The sequence below is a fragment of the Rattus norvegicus genome, chromosome 1, assembly GCF_021556685.1.
Source record: "Rattus norvegicus strain SHRSP/BbbUtx chromosome 1, alternate assembly SHRSP_T2T, whole genome shotgun sequence".
Taxonomy (NCBI): domain Eukaryota; kingdom Metazoa; phylum Chordata; class Mammalia; order Rodentia; family Muridae; genus Rattus; species Rattus norvegicus.
In genome coordinates this window covers 82,193,142-82,210,760 of record NC_141534.1, presented here as the reverse complement: position 1 = coordinate 82,210,760, position 17,619 = coordinate 82,193,142, and the positions used below count along the sequence as shown (strand labels likewise).

The following is a 17,619-nucleotide window of genomic DNA, read 5'->3' as shown; positions in this document are numbered from 1 at the left end:
CTAGACTGTCCTATAAGCCTGTGTGTCAGGAGTGCTGTAGACCTGTTTTCTTCTCTTTCAGTCAGTTATGGGGACAGAGTGTTCTGCTTTTGGGCGTGTAGTTTTTCCTCTCTACAGGTCTTCAGCTGTTCCTGTGGGCCTGTGTCTTGAGTTCACCAGGCAGCTTTCTTGCAGCAGAAAATTTGTTCTTACCTGTGGTCCTGAGCCTCAGGTTTGCTCGTGGGGTGCTGCCCAGGGGCTCTCTGCAGCGGCAGCAACCAGGAAGACCTGTGCCGCCCCTTCCGGGAGCTTCAGTGCACCAGGGTTCCAGATGGTCTTTGGCTTTTTCCTCTGGCGTCCGAGATGTGTGTGCAGGGAGCAGTCTCTTCTGGTTTCCCAGGCCTGTCTGCCTCTCTGAAGGTTTAGCTCTCCCTCCCACGGGATTTGGGTGCAGAGAACTGTTTATCCGGTCTGTTTCCTTCAGGGTCCGGCAGTGTCTCTGGCACAGGGGTCCTGCTGCTCCTGGGCCCTCCCCCACGGGAGCCCAGAGGCCTTATACAGTTTCCTCTTGGGCCAGGGATGTGGGCAGGGGTGAGCAGTGTTGGTGGTCTCTTCCGCTCTGCAGCCTCAGGAGTGCCCACCTGACCAGGCGGTTGGGTCTCTCTCTCACCGGGTCTGGGAGCAGAGAGCTGCTGTGGGCCGGGATCCGCGGGTGTGGGACTTCCGGTAAACACAGAACGTGCCCGGTCCTAGAGAAATTCTGCTTCCGTGTGTCCCAAGCTCACCAGGCAGCTTTCTTGCAGCAGAAAATTTGGTCTTACCTGTGGTCCCGAGGCTCAGGTTCGCTCGTGGGGTGCTGCCCAGGGGCTCTCTGCAGCGGCAGCAACCAGGAAGACCTGTTGACCACATTTTTAAAACAAGAAAGAAATGGCCAATTACATTATCCTCTTCCTCTTCCACATTCTCTTCCTTTTCCTCTTTCTTTCTTACTTTCTTTCCTTAATTTTTCATTCTTTCCTTCTTTCTTTCCATCCATCTTTCTTTCTTTTTTCTTCTTTCTTTCTTCTTTTTTCTTCTTTCCTTCCCATTTTTTAACTTGTACACTGCACATTCCCCATGCTATATGGCTTATCACCACTCCAACCCACTATTCTACCATCATTACCAATCTTCTGCTCTGAACAGGTAGGGACTACCTGGGTCTCAGCACAACCATGCACTACGAATCTTTGCAAAGATAGGGCAAAGAAATCAGCCCATCTATAGAACATAATCCTCATATATGCATTTGTTCTTAGTACAGCTCTTGCTCCAGTGCTTGGCACCTAAACTGTGCATCAGTTAAATATATGCAGAGAATCTTATATACAGTCAGTTTATGTTATTTGGTTAGTGGTTAAATATCTGAGAGCCTGAAAAGTCTCAGTTAGTTGATTCTGTTGATATTTCTCCGGATTTACTATCTTTTTGTGGTTGTAATATTTCCTCATATACTTTCATAAGAATACCAAAACTCCATGCACTGTTAGGCTGTGAATGTTGTATTTGTTTCAGCTGCTCCATGGAGCTTCTCAGAGAGCAGCCACTTTTAGCTGGTGACTACAAGCATTAGAAAGCATTTCTTATAGTGACATGAATTTGTAACAGCCTATGGAAGACATCTTATGTTGGTTTAGTTTCCTCAGTCTCTGCTCCATCCTGTTCCATCCACAACCCCAGCATTTCTTGTACACAGGTTAATTGTGAGTAGAAAGTTTTGTGGGCAGTCTGGTCACCCTATAATACCACTGGAGTTCCTGAATGACCACAGAAAGCAGTCTATGTTGGCTTCATATCCTTGATGCTGTTTTCAGAGCTAAGATACTTCCATTGATTACTAGGTACCTAACACATACCAAGACGCTATCTCTTCTTGGATATGCTCCTACCTTTCCATTGGCTGCAGATCTCCATTCATTCTAATGGACATCAAAACATTCATCTTCCAACTCCACACACCTTACCCTTATATCTGACTCTCCCCACTATATCTTCACCCACCCAGTTCCATTCTTCAGTCTACCTTCCCTTCCCATAAACTTTCCATTCCTCTTTCGAAGTAAGGCTTAAGCATTTGTTCTTATGCCCTTCTTCATGTCCAGTCTTCTTGAGTCTGTGGAGTGTGGCAAGCTTACCCTCTCTTTTGTGGTTAATATGCACTTACAGTGAAAACATACAATGTATGCTCTTTGGGAACTGGGTTACCTCATTAGGATGAATACTCAATATCCATCCATTTGCTTACAAAATCCATAATGATTTAGTTTTTCATGAATATTTCATGGTAGATGTACAGTTCTTACTATATACAATTGTTTACATAACAACTTATATACTGAGCAACCTTCTCTATACATTCTGTTGCTGAAATAAAACTAAAGTATGGTTTATGGAAGAATCAATTTATGGACAAGTTAGAGGATATCTAATCCTTATTTACATTTTATTCTAACTAAGTATGGAGTTATGCCTCATTATTTGATTTTTAAATTTTGTTCTGTTACATATACTCAAATATTTAAAAGTGGGTCAAATATGTCAATAGTATTAGTTCTTTATCCACTTTGTTCTCTATATTCATCATAATTATTTCTGTAGATGTAGACACAAAAGGAAGACAAGTTAGATATCAAATGAGATTTCATCTGATATAAATATTTTGGCAATTTAGATAATACATTTTTCTAATACATTTGATTTAAATATAGTTTTGAAATTATTTTCACTGTATATAATTTATATATATATACATGTATATCATAGAAAATACCTTTTATTGGAGTAAATGGGGGGGTATGACAGGAATCTCTTCTGCCCTGCGTGGATGCTTCAACTTTCAATAAATAGCCTAGGTTCAATGTGTTGAAGCAAGAATAGAAGTTGGGATATTTGGCAGAAGGATATGATTCTGTGAGATAGTCAAGTGCAGGGGATTAACCCAAACACAGAAAACGAGGCTCATATGAGACTAAGGATCAGGTTAACAACAATGTGGCATGACTTAAATGGCAACAAATGGGTGATAAAAGTATGAGTTAGGGAAGAAGAAAAGTTTTTGGTGTAGGCACATATATATATATATATATATATATATATATATATATATATGTACATATATATATATATTAAACTTTATAATTTCTACCCTTCCTGTTTTTGACTGATCCTTTCCAAATACCTCCCTCTCTGCAAAATCTTCCATACCCCTCTAAAACTGTTAGCTACTTCTTCAGAAATATTTGATGACAAAACCATATCTGTACAGTAATTTTACCAAATCACTATTATGTATATATATATATGTGCGCCTGAGATATATATATATATATATATATATATATATATATATATATATATACTCTTATATATCCTTTCTCTAATGACAATAAATATTTAAACTACTGAACTGTAACACTGCTCCAAATAAATGCAAATAAATATGCATTTATATGGACAAGGATATAAATTTAGAATGCTATGTCTCCTTTTGGTCTTGTTGTGTATGCATTTTACCATGTTGACCCTCTCTAGTTATCAAGTAGCCTGTGATTCTTTGAACAGAAATGTGACCCCAAGAAATGTTCTCAATTAAACATTACCATGTCTATTAATATGTCCAATGAATAAATCTTGTTTATTCAGTCATTTTGGGAGAGCATGTTTCAACAGCAGATCTGATATTATGATTTTCAATCTTTAGGCTCTCTCTTCTACAATATTCCCTCACAATTGAAGAACTTGTAATATAGATGAATCCATTGGAGCTAGGCTCAGTAAAATTTGTTAAATTCTGAATTGTATGTTCCTCATTTCTGATGAAGAATATCTTCTTTGATTATGGGTGTTAGCTATCTAATTTATCAGTAAGCCTAAAGTTGAAACTTAGTAAGGGTCTGTGCTAGCCTCGAAATATGCTATTCACTTCTTTTCATTACTTGCATCATGTAAAGACATTTCCTCTGTTACCTATAATTTAACTTTAATACTGAGACAAAGAACAAACTTACAATCTGCACAGAACACACACACTGGAATGCTCTTTCAGATAAACATTATTTGTAGAATACCAAAATTCTAAGCTAAGGAAATGCTTTAGGATTATGGGACCAATTCATCTCTTCATCCTTATGTTCTGCAAATAATTTATAGTAAGATTAAATATCTGTGTATTGATTTATCTGTAGTAAACAGAAATATGAAAGATCTGTATTTCTCAAAATGATTGCAATTTTATCCACCATGGCAAATATGAGAGTTAGCTTTGGGGATACAGATTACTTGTGAATGTCATCAAGTTGATGAATAAATAAAAAGTACATAAAAGCTTTTTGTGAACATTTACAAAAGCACAAGAGGTTTTGAGAAGGCACTAGTTTTCATTATCTCTTAAAGCTGACAAGGTGTCCTGTGGAAGATGCTAAAATTTTGATGCAGATTTGTAAGAAAGTCAAGAAAGTCTCAATGTATTCCTGGTACGAAGTTTTAATGACTATTTTCAACAGAAAGTATTTAGAACACTTAATTCTTAAATATTTATTAGAATATTTTATATTTGCATATGTATTTTACTCATTGGCCAAATATTAATTTTCCAATCTCTTCCTGATCTCCTACCACTATTTCCTCCAAACTTCATGTTTTCGAGAAGAAAAACACTTGTGCCACTTAGAGAATTGAAATGAAGTATGAGTAGAGTCGAGACATAAATTGGCCATCTTGAACAGGAGATGTTCAGGTAATTGAGGACTGTACTGACATCCTCCAGTAAACTCAGAATTTCTAGATTGATTTTTGAAAAGTTATATGCATATTGGTAAACTAATTATTGAGGGGAAGTGCACTATTCTGTCTGAACAAAACCTTACTTGGAGTCATATGACACCTCTGCTTTTATATAATTTCTGAATAGTCTTTCTGGATGATTCCTGACTCTTGAAATGAAAAGTGTGATACAGATATTTAATTTTAGCTGAACACGCCATCATCCATTATTATCATCATTTTGAATGATGGTGGACCCATTAGTTAATTACCATAAATTTTGAAAATAAGATCCCCTAATGAGGATTGAGGTATAGACTCATCCTCAATATAAAAAGAAGATTCTGCAGAAATATTATCAATTTTACATTAAGCTGGACATTACTGTTAGATCCTTCTCCAGGGTTTATATAACTCTCTAGCTGCATACTATTCTCCCTGATAACTGTGCCAGGCATGTTTACTATCTTGTGAAGTAGACCTTTAATTCAATTATGTAGCCATTAGTTGCTACTAGGATTGTCATGACATTATTTCAACAGATATAATTTTGTTATTCCTCTCAGGGACCACCATTGGGTAATATGATTACTTCTAGGACTATAAAAATACCCACTATAGAAACATGGCAGAGGTTGGATCCAAGTCAGTGCTGTTCGTGTGTCTCAGCAACATTTACTGGTCACCCATTGCAGTAGCAGTGTTCAGAAAATTGGTAACCAATGAAAATGTTTCAGATAATTGGGCCATTGACAGCAGGGCCGTTTCCAACTGGAATGTGGGCCAGACCCCAGACCCAAGAGCTGTCAGCTGCCTAAGAAATCATGGCATTAGCACAGCCCATAAGGCAAGACAGATTACAAGAGAAGACTTTGCCACATTCGATTATATACTGTGTATGGATGAAAACAATCTGAGAGATTTGAATAGAAAAAGTAATCAAGTTAAAAATTGCAGAGCTAAAATTGAGCTACCTGGGAGCTATGATCCACAGAAACAGCTCATATTTGAAGATCCCTATTATGGCAATGACTCTGACTTCAAGGTGGTGTGCTAGCAATGCCTTAGGTGCTGCAAGGCCTTCCTGGAGGAGACTCACTAGCTGGTCCTAACCACCAACACTGAGCAACTCACTCATCAGTGCCATGCCCAAGTGTGGTGGCAGTCCTTAGCCCTATATCCTGCCTCTCTTTTCAGCTTACTTACTGTATATCTTACTTATACTGTATATAACTTACTTAAAATAATTGTAGATGGAAATCAGACATTTGTTCAGAAGGATAAAAACATTTGAGTCAGACATTTGAAGTATGGCTAAGTATTCTTAAACTAACTAAAGCTCTGACCTTGCCATAATTACAAAATAGTGGAGCAAGCAACTATGGAACAAAAGAAAACCCAATAAAGTAAGAATGACCTACAAGGTCCAGATCAGCCTTTGAGCCCAGCAAGCCTGGGTAGTCTGGTCTAACTCGAGTGTGTTCATGGACAGCACCCACTGTGCTGTTTGCTTGCCTTAAACTCTGTATTCTAGACTCTTATTGTGACAATAACTCCATCCACTGCAGCCTTCTATTTAATACTGGGAGAGTTTAAACCCAGACCCACTGAGGGGATCAGATATTTGAGGGAGGAGAATCTGGATGTGATGATGGGCCTGGAACTCCAGCAGGCCATCATGGGCTATACAGTGACTCCCAGTCTGAAAGATAAACAAATACTAACAGATGGGAGCAACAGGTTGGTAAAGTTAACACCTTTAATCTCACTTGGTTTTTGTCTAGTTTCTTGAGCTTGGTTCCTATTTGAGCCACTTTTCTTTAAAAAAAAAAGTAAGTGTGCTTAAGTAGTGGTGTGCATTTGTAAGTGTTCTCTCATCAACATTTTACAAAGTTACAGGCAAGCATGAGTTATTTTTGTGTATTTTCAGAAAAGGGACGTCAAATGTATATGAATATAAGTCAGAAAGTTTTGTAAATTAAACTGGGATGTTACCAAATACAACTAAAAATTTAAATCCCAGTGTCTGCCTGCTTTCTTATTGACAAATGGTAAGGTACCTAAAGCATTGCCTGCGTGTGCCTGTTTATTTGCTATAGTGTGAATAGTGTGAAGTTTGGGGAGTTAGCCTCTATATTAGAAAGTAAGGTGATGGGACATAGGCACATTGCTGTGATTGATGGCGACTGATGTCCAACTGAGAGACTCCAGGACTATCCGTGTCCTTGGGCCTTCATGTAGCTGGTGCTCCCTACCCACTTTCTGACTGAAAAGGTGGTAACTGTCTGTTTTAGCCTGTCTCAGCTCTCTGGTCACAACTGATGAGCTCCAGTCGTGCAGAACTTATAATTAGAAGAAATATTCAGATGTCTGGAAAGGAAGCACAAAGACCTGGGACTATGCAGGTATGTGTGTGGCCAGGGCTCTCTCTGTCAAAGGAGGAAAGATTAAACCTGACTCCAGAAGAAGGCAGCTATCCCAACACCCTCCTACAGAAAAGCATGATGCCACTCCCAGCAAAGGCAGACACTTTAACTGCCTGTTTCTGGCTCTTGTGGGGTTTTGGTCAGAATTTTCACAAAGTTAAAAACTAGGAAGGGAAAGGGCAAATAGTGAGCCATAAGGAGGAAATAGATTAAGTCAAAAGCCCTCTGTCCTACTTCACTAGTTGCTTCAGAATCTCAGAATTCTCTTTCATGTCATACAATCCTATTGTTTACTTGAAATTTTACATGTATATATCTCATATGCAGATCCTTGAAATGTGGGGTTCTGGTGGCTGGTTTGGTCTATGGCTATCCCAAACAGCACCATAGGTCTCATAAGCAGAGAAACTTAACTTTTTACATTCAATCAAATTACATTTGTTTAAAATATAGCTATTAAAATTTAAAATTGTAAAAAAAAGTACCCACTATAGTTGAAGCTTCTACCTGGATTTCATCTTATTCTTTGAATCAAGAGTTCAGTATCTTCTGTAATGGGTACTTACTATGTGAATATGGATACTGCTAAACATTACAGGTCATAAGCAAAATCCTAGTTTGTCCACTATTTATTTCTTAACTTGGAAATAACTCATCTATCACATTTTAGAATACTCATCAAAGAACATAACACTTTATATCAAAATGTGTTTCTAAAGAATCAGAAGTTAAACAAACTACTGGTTGCTGCCCTCACAGAGAGCTGAAACACAGCCCCCCAGGAGCAACTTCAGCCCCGAGACCAGAGGTAAGACCAACTTTTCTGCTCTAAGTGACCTGCCTAGTGGACTCAGGACACACAGAGGCAAAATTCCTCTGGGACCGGACACTTCTGGTTTTTAGCTGGAACCTTGCTAATCCTGGCCCACAGCTCCCTGATCCCAAACACAGTGGGAGAGAGATATCACCGCCCATACAGGTGGGCACTCCTGAGACTGCAGAGCAGGAGAGATTGCTAGTACTGCACACCACTGCCCACATCACTGGCCAAAGAGGAAACTGTATAGGGCCTCTGGGAACAGGAAGATAGGGGCATTCAAGCAACATGTACCCTGAGGTCCGGACACCACCCAGATATGAAGGGACCCGGTCAACAACTCCCTGCACCCAAATCCTGTGGGAGGGAGAGCTGAACATTCAGAGGGGCAACACGCCTGGGAAGCCAGAAAAGACTACACTCTGCCCACATTTCTGACTCCAGAGGAAAGCACCTAATGCCATCTGGGACCCCTGTGCACAGGGGCCTGGGAAAAGATGGGGCAGGCCCTTCTGTTTGCCAAACTCAGGGAGAGCTCAAACGTAGCACACCAGGAGCAATTTCAGGCCCTGGGACACAGGTAAGACAAACTCTTTTGCTCCAACTCACCTGCCTGGTGGACTCAAACACATGCCCACAGGAACATCCCAGTAGACAGGAAAGACTACACACCTGAAAGCAGAACAATCTCTTCCCAGAACTGGCTGAAAGAAAACAGGAAAACAGGTCTACGGCACTCCTGACACACAGGCCTATAGGACAGCCTAGCCACTGTCAGAAATAGCAAAACAAGTTAACACCAGAGACAACCTGATGGCGAAAGGCAAGCACAGGAACCAAAGCAAAAACAAAAACAAAAACAAAACAAAACAAAAAAAAACAAAAAAACAAGACTACATGGCATCATCAGAGTCCAACTCTCCCACCAAAGCAAACACTGAATATAAAAACACACCAGAAAAGCAAGCCTTGGATTTAAAATCACATTTAATCATGATGATGGAGGTCTTCAAGAAAAACATAAAGAACTGCCTTAGAGAAACAAAGGAAAACATAAATAAACAAGTAAAAGACTAGAGAGAGGAATCACAAAAATCCCTGAAAGAATTCCAGGAAAACACAATCAAACTGGTGAAAGAATTAAAAATGGAAATAGAAGCAATAAAGAAAGCACAAAGGGAGACAACCCTGGATATAGAAAACCAAAGGAAGAGAAAAGGAGCTGTAGATACAACTATCACCAACAGAATAAAAGGGATAAAAGAGAGAATTTCAGGAGAAGATAATTCCATAGAAATTATTGACACAACTGTCAAAGATAATGTAAAACGGAAAAAGCTACTGGTCCAAAACATACAGGAAATCCAGGACTCAAAGAGAAGATCAAACCTAAGGATAATAGGTATAGAAGAGAGTGAAGACTCCCAGCTAAAAGGCCCAGTAAATATGTTCAACAAAATCATAGAAGAAAACTTCCCTAACCTAAAAAGAGGCCCATAAACATACAAGAAATCTACAGAACTCCAAATAGATTGGAACAGAAAAGGAACTCCTCCTGTCACATGATATTAAAAACAGCAAATGCACAAAACAAAGAAAGAATATTAATAGCAGTAAGGGAAAAAGGTCAAGTAACACATAAAGGCAGACCAATCTGAATCACACCAGACTTCTCACCAGAGACTATGAAAGCCAGAAGGTCCTGGACATATGTCATTCAGACCCAAAGAGAACACAAATGCCAGCCCAGATTACAGTATCCAGCAAAACTCTCAATTAACATAGATGGAGAAACCACAATATTCAATAACAAAACCAAATTTACACAATATCTTTCTACATATCCAGACCTACAAAAGTTAATCAATGGTATAGTTCAACATAAGGAGGCAAGCTACACCCTAGAAAAAGCAAGAAACTAATCAACTTGGCAATAAAACAAATAGAAATAAAGAACATAAACACAATCTCACATCCAAATACGAAGATAACAGGAAACAACAATCATTATTCCTTAATATCTCTCAATATCAATGGACATAATTCCCAATAAAAAGACATGGATTAACTAACTGGATATGCAATGAGGACCCTGCATTCTGCGGCCTATAGGAAATGCACCTCAGAGTCAAAGACAGACACTACCTGAGAGTGAAAGGTTGGAAAACAACTTTCCAAGTAAATGGTGTGAAGAAAATAGCAGGAGTAGTCATTCTAATACCGAATAAAGTTGATTTTTAACTAAAAGTCATCAAAAAAGATAAGGAAGGACACTTCATACATACTCATCAAAGGAAAAATCCACCAAGATGAACTCTCAATCCTAAATATTTATGCTCCAAGTGCAAGGGCAACTACATACATAAAAGAAACCTTACTAAACCTCAAAACACAATGCACCTCACACAATAAGAATAGGAGATTTCAGCACCCCACTCTCATCAATGGATAGATCATGGAAACAGAAATTAAACAGAGACATAGACAGACTAAGAGAAGTCATGAACCAAATGGACATAACAGATATTTATAGGACATTCTATCCTAAAACAAAGGATACACTTTTTGTTCACCACCTCATTTTACTCCATGATTGACAATATAATTGGTCATAACACCAGCCTCAATAGATACAGAAAGATAGAAATTATCCCATGCGTCCTATCAAACCACCACGAGCTAAAGCTGCTCTTCAATGACAATAAGGGGAAAACACCCACATATACATGGAATTTGAACAATGCTCTACTCAATGATAACCTGGTCAAGGAGGAAATAAAGAAATTAAAGACTTCTTAGAATTTAATGTAAATGAAGGTACAACATACCCAAATTTATGGGACACAATGAAAGCTGTGCTAAGAGGAAAACTCATAGCTCTAAGTGCCTGCAGAAAGAATCAGGAGAGAACATATATCAGCAGCTTGACAGCACACCTCAAAGCTCTAGAACAAAGGAAGCAAATACACTCAGGGTTAGTAGAAGGCAAGAAATAATCAAACTCAGAGCTGAAATAAACCAAGAAGAAACAAAAAGGAATGTACAAAGAATCAACAGAACCAAAAGTTGGTTCTTTGAGAAAATCAACAAGATAGATAAACCCTTAGCCAGAGTAATGAGAGGTCACAGAGAATGTGTCAAAATTAACAAAATCAGAAATGCAAAGGGAGACATAACTACAGAATCAGAGGAAATTAAAAAAAATCATCAGATCCTACTACAAAAGCCTATATTCAACAATATTTGAAAATCTGCAGGAAATGGATAATTCCCTAGACAGATAACTGGTACCAAAATTATATCAGGAACAGATAAACCATTTAAACAACCCCATAACTCCTAAAGAAATAGTAGCAGCCTTAAAGTTCTCCCCTCCAAAAGGAGCCCAGGTCCAGACGGGTTCAGTGCAGAATTCATCAGACCTTCATAGGAGACCTCATAGCAATACTATCCAAACTATTCCATAAAATTGAAACAGATGGAGCACTACCGAATTCCTTCTTTGAAGCCACAATTACTTGTATACCTAAACCACACAAAGACCCAACAAAGAAAGAGAACTTCAGACCAATTCCATTATGAATATCAGTGTAAAAATACTCAGTAAAATTCGAATCCAAGACCACATCAAAACAATCATCCATCATGATCATGTAGGCTTCATCCCAAGTATGCAGGGATCATTTAATATACAGAAAATCGTCAAAGTAATCCACTATATAAACAAACTGAAAGATAAAACCACTTGATCATTTAATTAGATACTGAGAATGCTTTTGACAAAATTCAGCAACCCTTCACGATAAAAGTCCTGGAAAGTATAGGAATTCAATGCCCATACCAAAACAGTAAAAGCCATATACAGCAATCCAGTAGCTAACATTAAACTAAGTGGAGAGAAACTTGAAGCAACCCCACTAAAATCAGCGACTAGACAAGGCTGCCACTGTCTCCCTACTTATTCAATATAGTTCTATAATTTCTATCCAGAGCAATCAGACAACAAAAGGAGATCAAAGTAAGACAGATAGGAAAAGAAGTCAAAATACTACTATGTGCAGATGATATGATTGTATATTTAAGTGATCCCTAAAAGTCCACCAGAGAACTACTAAACCTGATAAACACTTTCAGCAAAGTGGCTGGGTATAAAATTGTCTCAAATAAATCAGTAGCCTTCCTCTACACAAAAGAGAAATAAGCCAGGAAATAAATAGGGAAACGGCACCCTTAATAATATTCCCAAATTACATAAACTCCTTCTTTGTGACTTTAACCAAGCAAGTGAAAGATCTGTATGATAAGAATTTCAAGCCTCTGAGGAAAGAAATGGAAGAAGATCTCAGAAGATGGAAAGATCTCCAATATTCATGGATTGGCAGGATTAATGTAGTAAAAAAGGCAATTTTACAAAAAGCAATCTGCAGATTCCATGCAATCACCATCAAAATGCCAATCCAATTCTTCATAGAGTAAGACAGAACAATTTGCAAATTTGTCTGGAGTAACAAAAAAACCAGGATAGCTAAAAGTATCCTCAACAATAAAAGCACTTCCTCGTGAATAACTATCTCTGAACTCACTCAGTATTACAGAGCAATAGTGATAAAAACTGAATGGTATTGGTAAAGAGACAGACAGATCGACCAGTGGAATAGAATTGAAGACCCACAAATGAACCCACATACCTATGATCACTTGATTTTTGACAAAGGAGCCAAAACCATCAAATGGGAAAAAGATAGCATTTTCAGTAAATGGTGTTGGTTCAACTGGAGGTCAACATGTAGAAGAATGCAGATCGATCCATGCTTATCACCCTGTACAAAACTAAAATCCAAGTGGATCAAGGACCTCCACATCAAACCAGATACACTCAACTAATAGAAGAAAAAGTGGGGAAGCATCTCAAACACATGGGCACTGGAAAAAATTTCCTGAATAAAACCCAATGGCTTATGCTCTAAGATCAAGAATCAACAAATGGGATCTCAAAAAACTGCAAAGCTTCTGTAAGGCAAAGGACACTGTGGTTAGGACAAAACGGCAACCAACAGATTGGGAAAAGATCTTTACCAATCCTACAACAGATAGAGGCCTTATATCCAAAATATACAAAAAACTCAAGAAGTTAGACAGCAGGGAGACAAATAACTCTATTAAAAAACGGGGTTCAGAGCTAAACAAAGAATTCACAGCTGAGGAATGCGGAATGGCTGAGAAACACCTAAAGAAATGTTCAACATCGTTAGTCATGAGGGAAATGCAAATCAAAACAACACTGAGATTTCACCTCACACCAGTGAGAATGGCTAAGATCAAAAACTCAGGTGACAGCAGATGCTGGCAATGATGTGGAGAAAGAGGAACACTCCTCTACTGTTGGTGGGATTGCAGACTGGTACAACCATTCTGGAAATCAGTCTGGAGGTTCCTCAGTATATTGGACATTGAACTACTTGAGGATCCAGCTATTCCTCTCTTGGGCATATACCCAAAAGATGCCCCAACATATAACAAAGACACATGCTCCATTATGTTCATAGCAGCCTTCTTTGTAATAGCCAGATGCTGGAAAGAACCCATATGCCCTTCAACATAGGAAAGGATATAGAAAATATTGTACATCTCCACAATGGAAAATTACTCAGCTATCAAAAACAATGACTGAAATTCATAGGCAAATGGATGGAACTGCAAAATATCATCCTGAGTGAGGTACCCCAATCACAGAAAAACACACATGGTATGCACTCATTGATAAATGGATATTAGTCCAAATGCTCAAATTACCCTAGATGCATAGAACACATGAATCTCAAGAAGGATTATCAAAATGTGAATGTTTCACTCCTTCTTTAAAAGCAGAACAGGAATACTCTTGGGTGGAAATAGGGAAGCAAAGTTTAGAGCAGAGGCAGAAGGAACACCCATTCAGAGCCTGCCCCACATGTGGCCCATATATATACAGCCACCAAACTAGATACGATGGATGAAGCAAAGAAGCGCAGGCCGACAGGAACCAGATGTAGATCTCCCCTGAGAGACACAGCCAGAATACAGCAAATACATAGGCAAATGTTATCATTAAAGCACTGAACTGATAATGGGACCCCTGTTGAAGGAATTGGAGAAATGATTGAAAGAGCTTGAAGGGGCCTGAGACCCCATATGAACAACAATGCCAACCAACCAGAGGATCTAGGGAGTAAGCCACTACCCAAAGACTATACATGGACTGACCCTGGGGTCCAAACTCATAGGTAGTAATGAATAGCCTAATGAGAGCACCAGTGGAAGGGGAAGTCCTTGGTCCTGCCAAGACTGAACCCCCAGTGAATGTGATTGTTTTTGGGGGAGGGCTGTAATGGGGAGGATGGGGAGGGGAACACCAAAAGACAAGGGGAGGGGGATGGGTTGGGGGGATGTTGGCCTGGAAACCGGGAAAGGGAATAACAATCGAAATGTAAATAAGAAATACTGAATTTAATAAAGATGAAAAAAGAAATTAAAGCAAAACTTGCTGTCACATGTAGCAATGGAGATTATTAGAACCTTTATTATTGTCTAATAAATTGTTATTATAATAAAAATTGAAGATATTCTAGGAAATATTTTCCATTTCTAACTTTTTAAAATTTAAGGATTTTTACTTGAAATATTTAAAAATAAATACATCATTTTCCATTTTCATTCAACTCTTCAATACTTCAAAATAATACTCCTCAAAACTCTTAGATTCATACTGTTCATTTAGGAATAATATATAAATAGAACCTGCATCATCCACACAACATAACTTATAGATAAAATATTTGAGGACTGAACTCTTCGTGTTATATTGCATAGTGGAAATCTCAGCCCTTCAGTAGACTAGTTCCCCAATTTCAACATTCCTTGATTGTAGTCCTCTGCATATGGTTGAGTCCTCGTGAAACTGAACTCATCCAGGTTAGTATGCCTATCAATATCTCTCTTTTCCCATTTTTATTCAGAAAATCTAATTCATGAGGCAACATGGATGCTATATCTCTACCATGTGTAGGAGTGTATTCTCACAACAAACTTCCTGTTCCTCTCACTCTTGTAACATTTTCACTTGCAACATTTTCTTCCTCTTTGATACATAAGCTTTATATGCAATTGTATTGTAGATGAATCAGATAGGGATAGGCAGGACAAGATCTCTTACTCTCTGAATTTGTTTCAATTTGGTTCTCAGTAATAAAACCCATCTGTTGCAATCCACATTTCTCTTAGGTATTAGAGCTATACTGTTTTGTGAGTATAATAATAAATAAAATGTAGTTAGGATTCATGTTGATTTAGTAAAGCAGCAGCAGCAGTTTCTCTTTTTAGATCCCCAAAATCTCTACTTCTGGAAAGTTGTGTAGGTTTCCAACAAAGCTTTCCTTTCCTCCCCAAAACAGAAAATATTCCTAAATCATTTTGTTCAGCCACTTGTGATCTAAAATCAAAACAAGATACATATTCAACAAAATTTAATACGTACATGTATTCTAGAACTTGGTTTACAGATACAACCTAGGATAAAGTTATTTTCCATGAAGGAAAAATATATACCAAGATAGAATTGTATTAAACAGTTAAAGCAATTTATACAAAAAAATTAAAAAAAAAATGTTTCCAGTCTGAAGTGGTGACACAACTTTAAGCCCAGAACTAAGAAGACAAGGATGCAGATTATATGCCCAAGGACAGCCTGGTTCATACAGTGTGTTTCAGCACTGACATTTCATGGAATGTGTAATGATGGCATGTCATATAAAGTTAGGTGGTCACAATTCAGATCTTTCTGATAATGTAGTGAACATTCATCAACTGAGAGAATATTCAGCCACACAACTCCTTTTTTTATGGCACCTATAGAACAATTGCTATACATGTTTTGAAAGCTAGATTATAGGAGTTAAGAGTCTAGTTGTAACCTCATACTTGTCCCTCAGTGTATGTTCTCTAGAATACCAGTTTTGTCTGATCACTTCCCAGGACTTGCTCAGCATCTAACACCGCTAGAGTGAAGGGTCACTTTCGCAATTCTAAGCTATACCTCACAGATGCTCACTGCTCACTTAAAGCATTTTGGTGGCTTAATGATGTGAACAAGTGTTTCCAAGAAGTAGTTCATCTTCATAAGCAGACACCCTGTGTCATGACTTCATCATCCTCTAAGGTCATGAAGCCTGAAGAATTTTAAGTGTAAAATTGAGGACTTTTATCCACTTGTACTTGAGGTTTCTGCAGGGTGATAAATATGGATCTATTTCTATTCTTCCACATGCAGATATTCAGTTAGGCCAGCACCAGTTGCTGAAGGCACACTGCTTTCTTCCTGGAATTATTTTGACTTCTTTATAAAAGGCAATTGTCTGCAACTGTGCAGTATTATTTCTGGGACTTTAATTTTATTCCCCTGACCAATTTTTCTGTTCCTATACCAACACTGTACATTTTCATTACTCAAGATCTGTAGGACAGTTGAAGTCAGACTGTGAGATCTTAATGATTGTCAATAGGTGATTCAAGATTTAGCTGAATTTCTTTTACAAAAGGGGGTATCCGTGTGTTTGTGGCAAACAAAATAAGATTTGAAGCAATTTGATGAATATGTAATATCTTTTTTTGCTTATGATTTGTTTTGGATTGAGGTCTATTTTACTACCTACTGGAATGGCTCCAGAATCTTGATCCTAAGGTCCATTTATATAGATTTTTCCCACTATTTATTTTGAGATAATGTATGTCTTTGAAGTTGAGGTATATTACTTGTAGTCAGCTGAAGGACTGGTTAGATGAAGAAAAGCCTACAAAAATATCCAACACCACCTCATAAAATGTTATGGCATCGAATATGTGTGAATTACTCAAACATGATGATTGTAGTTTACAACACTTACACAGACAACAGTAATAATTTTGATACCTTTTAAAATAGCACTTAATTTTTATAACAAATTTTCAAATTGTGGAGAATTATAAGAATATGACTCATGCATTTAGTATGAAAAATAAAATTATATTTGAGATAGGATGTGAATCTAAACTGACTTTGGGAAAGGGTTGGTAAACAGGAACCAAATAATTTATGGGGCATGATAATTTTGTACAAAGTCTCACAAAAGATACCAGTAGGAAAGGCAGCATATGTTTGAGTATGTTATAGTTTATGCTCAGCTCTGGTGGATTTTTCTGAAAGTAAACATGAGTGAGCATGCCAAATAAGCTGCTTTCTGTCAATTTTTCATAATAGGCAAGATTGCATAAATCTTGAAGATTTCAACAAACGAGTAAACAAAGCATACCATATATGACTTACTTATTTTACTTTAAAAATGGATATTCATTATTGCTGTGTATACTGCATTTTTGTGGATGCTGCAAAGTTTATTGATGAAATTCAAGAGTGTAGGGATGGTTCCCTATAATCATCCTGCTATTATGGAGATCGGGGATGGAAATTTTGAGGGAGATGCTAAGTCTTGGGGATCAAGTTGGGAAAGGGAATCTTCAGCAACTGAGGGCCTCACTCTTGCTCTTAGGATCCTTACAGGGGTTGGGAAGGTTGTCCTAGGTTTC

General features: G+C 38.0%; 1 pseudogene; it reads left to right on the top strand.

Moving 5' to 3' along the window:
* Positions 1-5,404: 5,404 nt before the first annotated feature.
* Acp1l2 (acid phosphatase 1 like 2) lies at positions 5,405-5,881 on the top strand (annotated as a pseudogene).
* Positions 5,882-17,619: the final 11,738 nt, after the last annotated feature.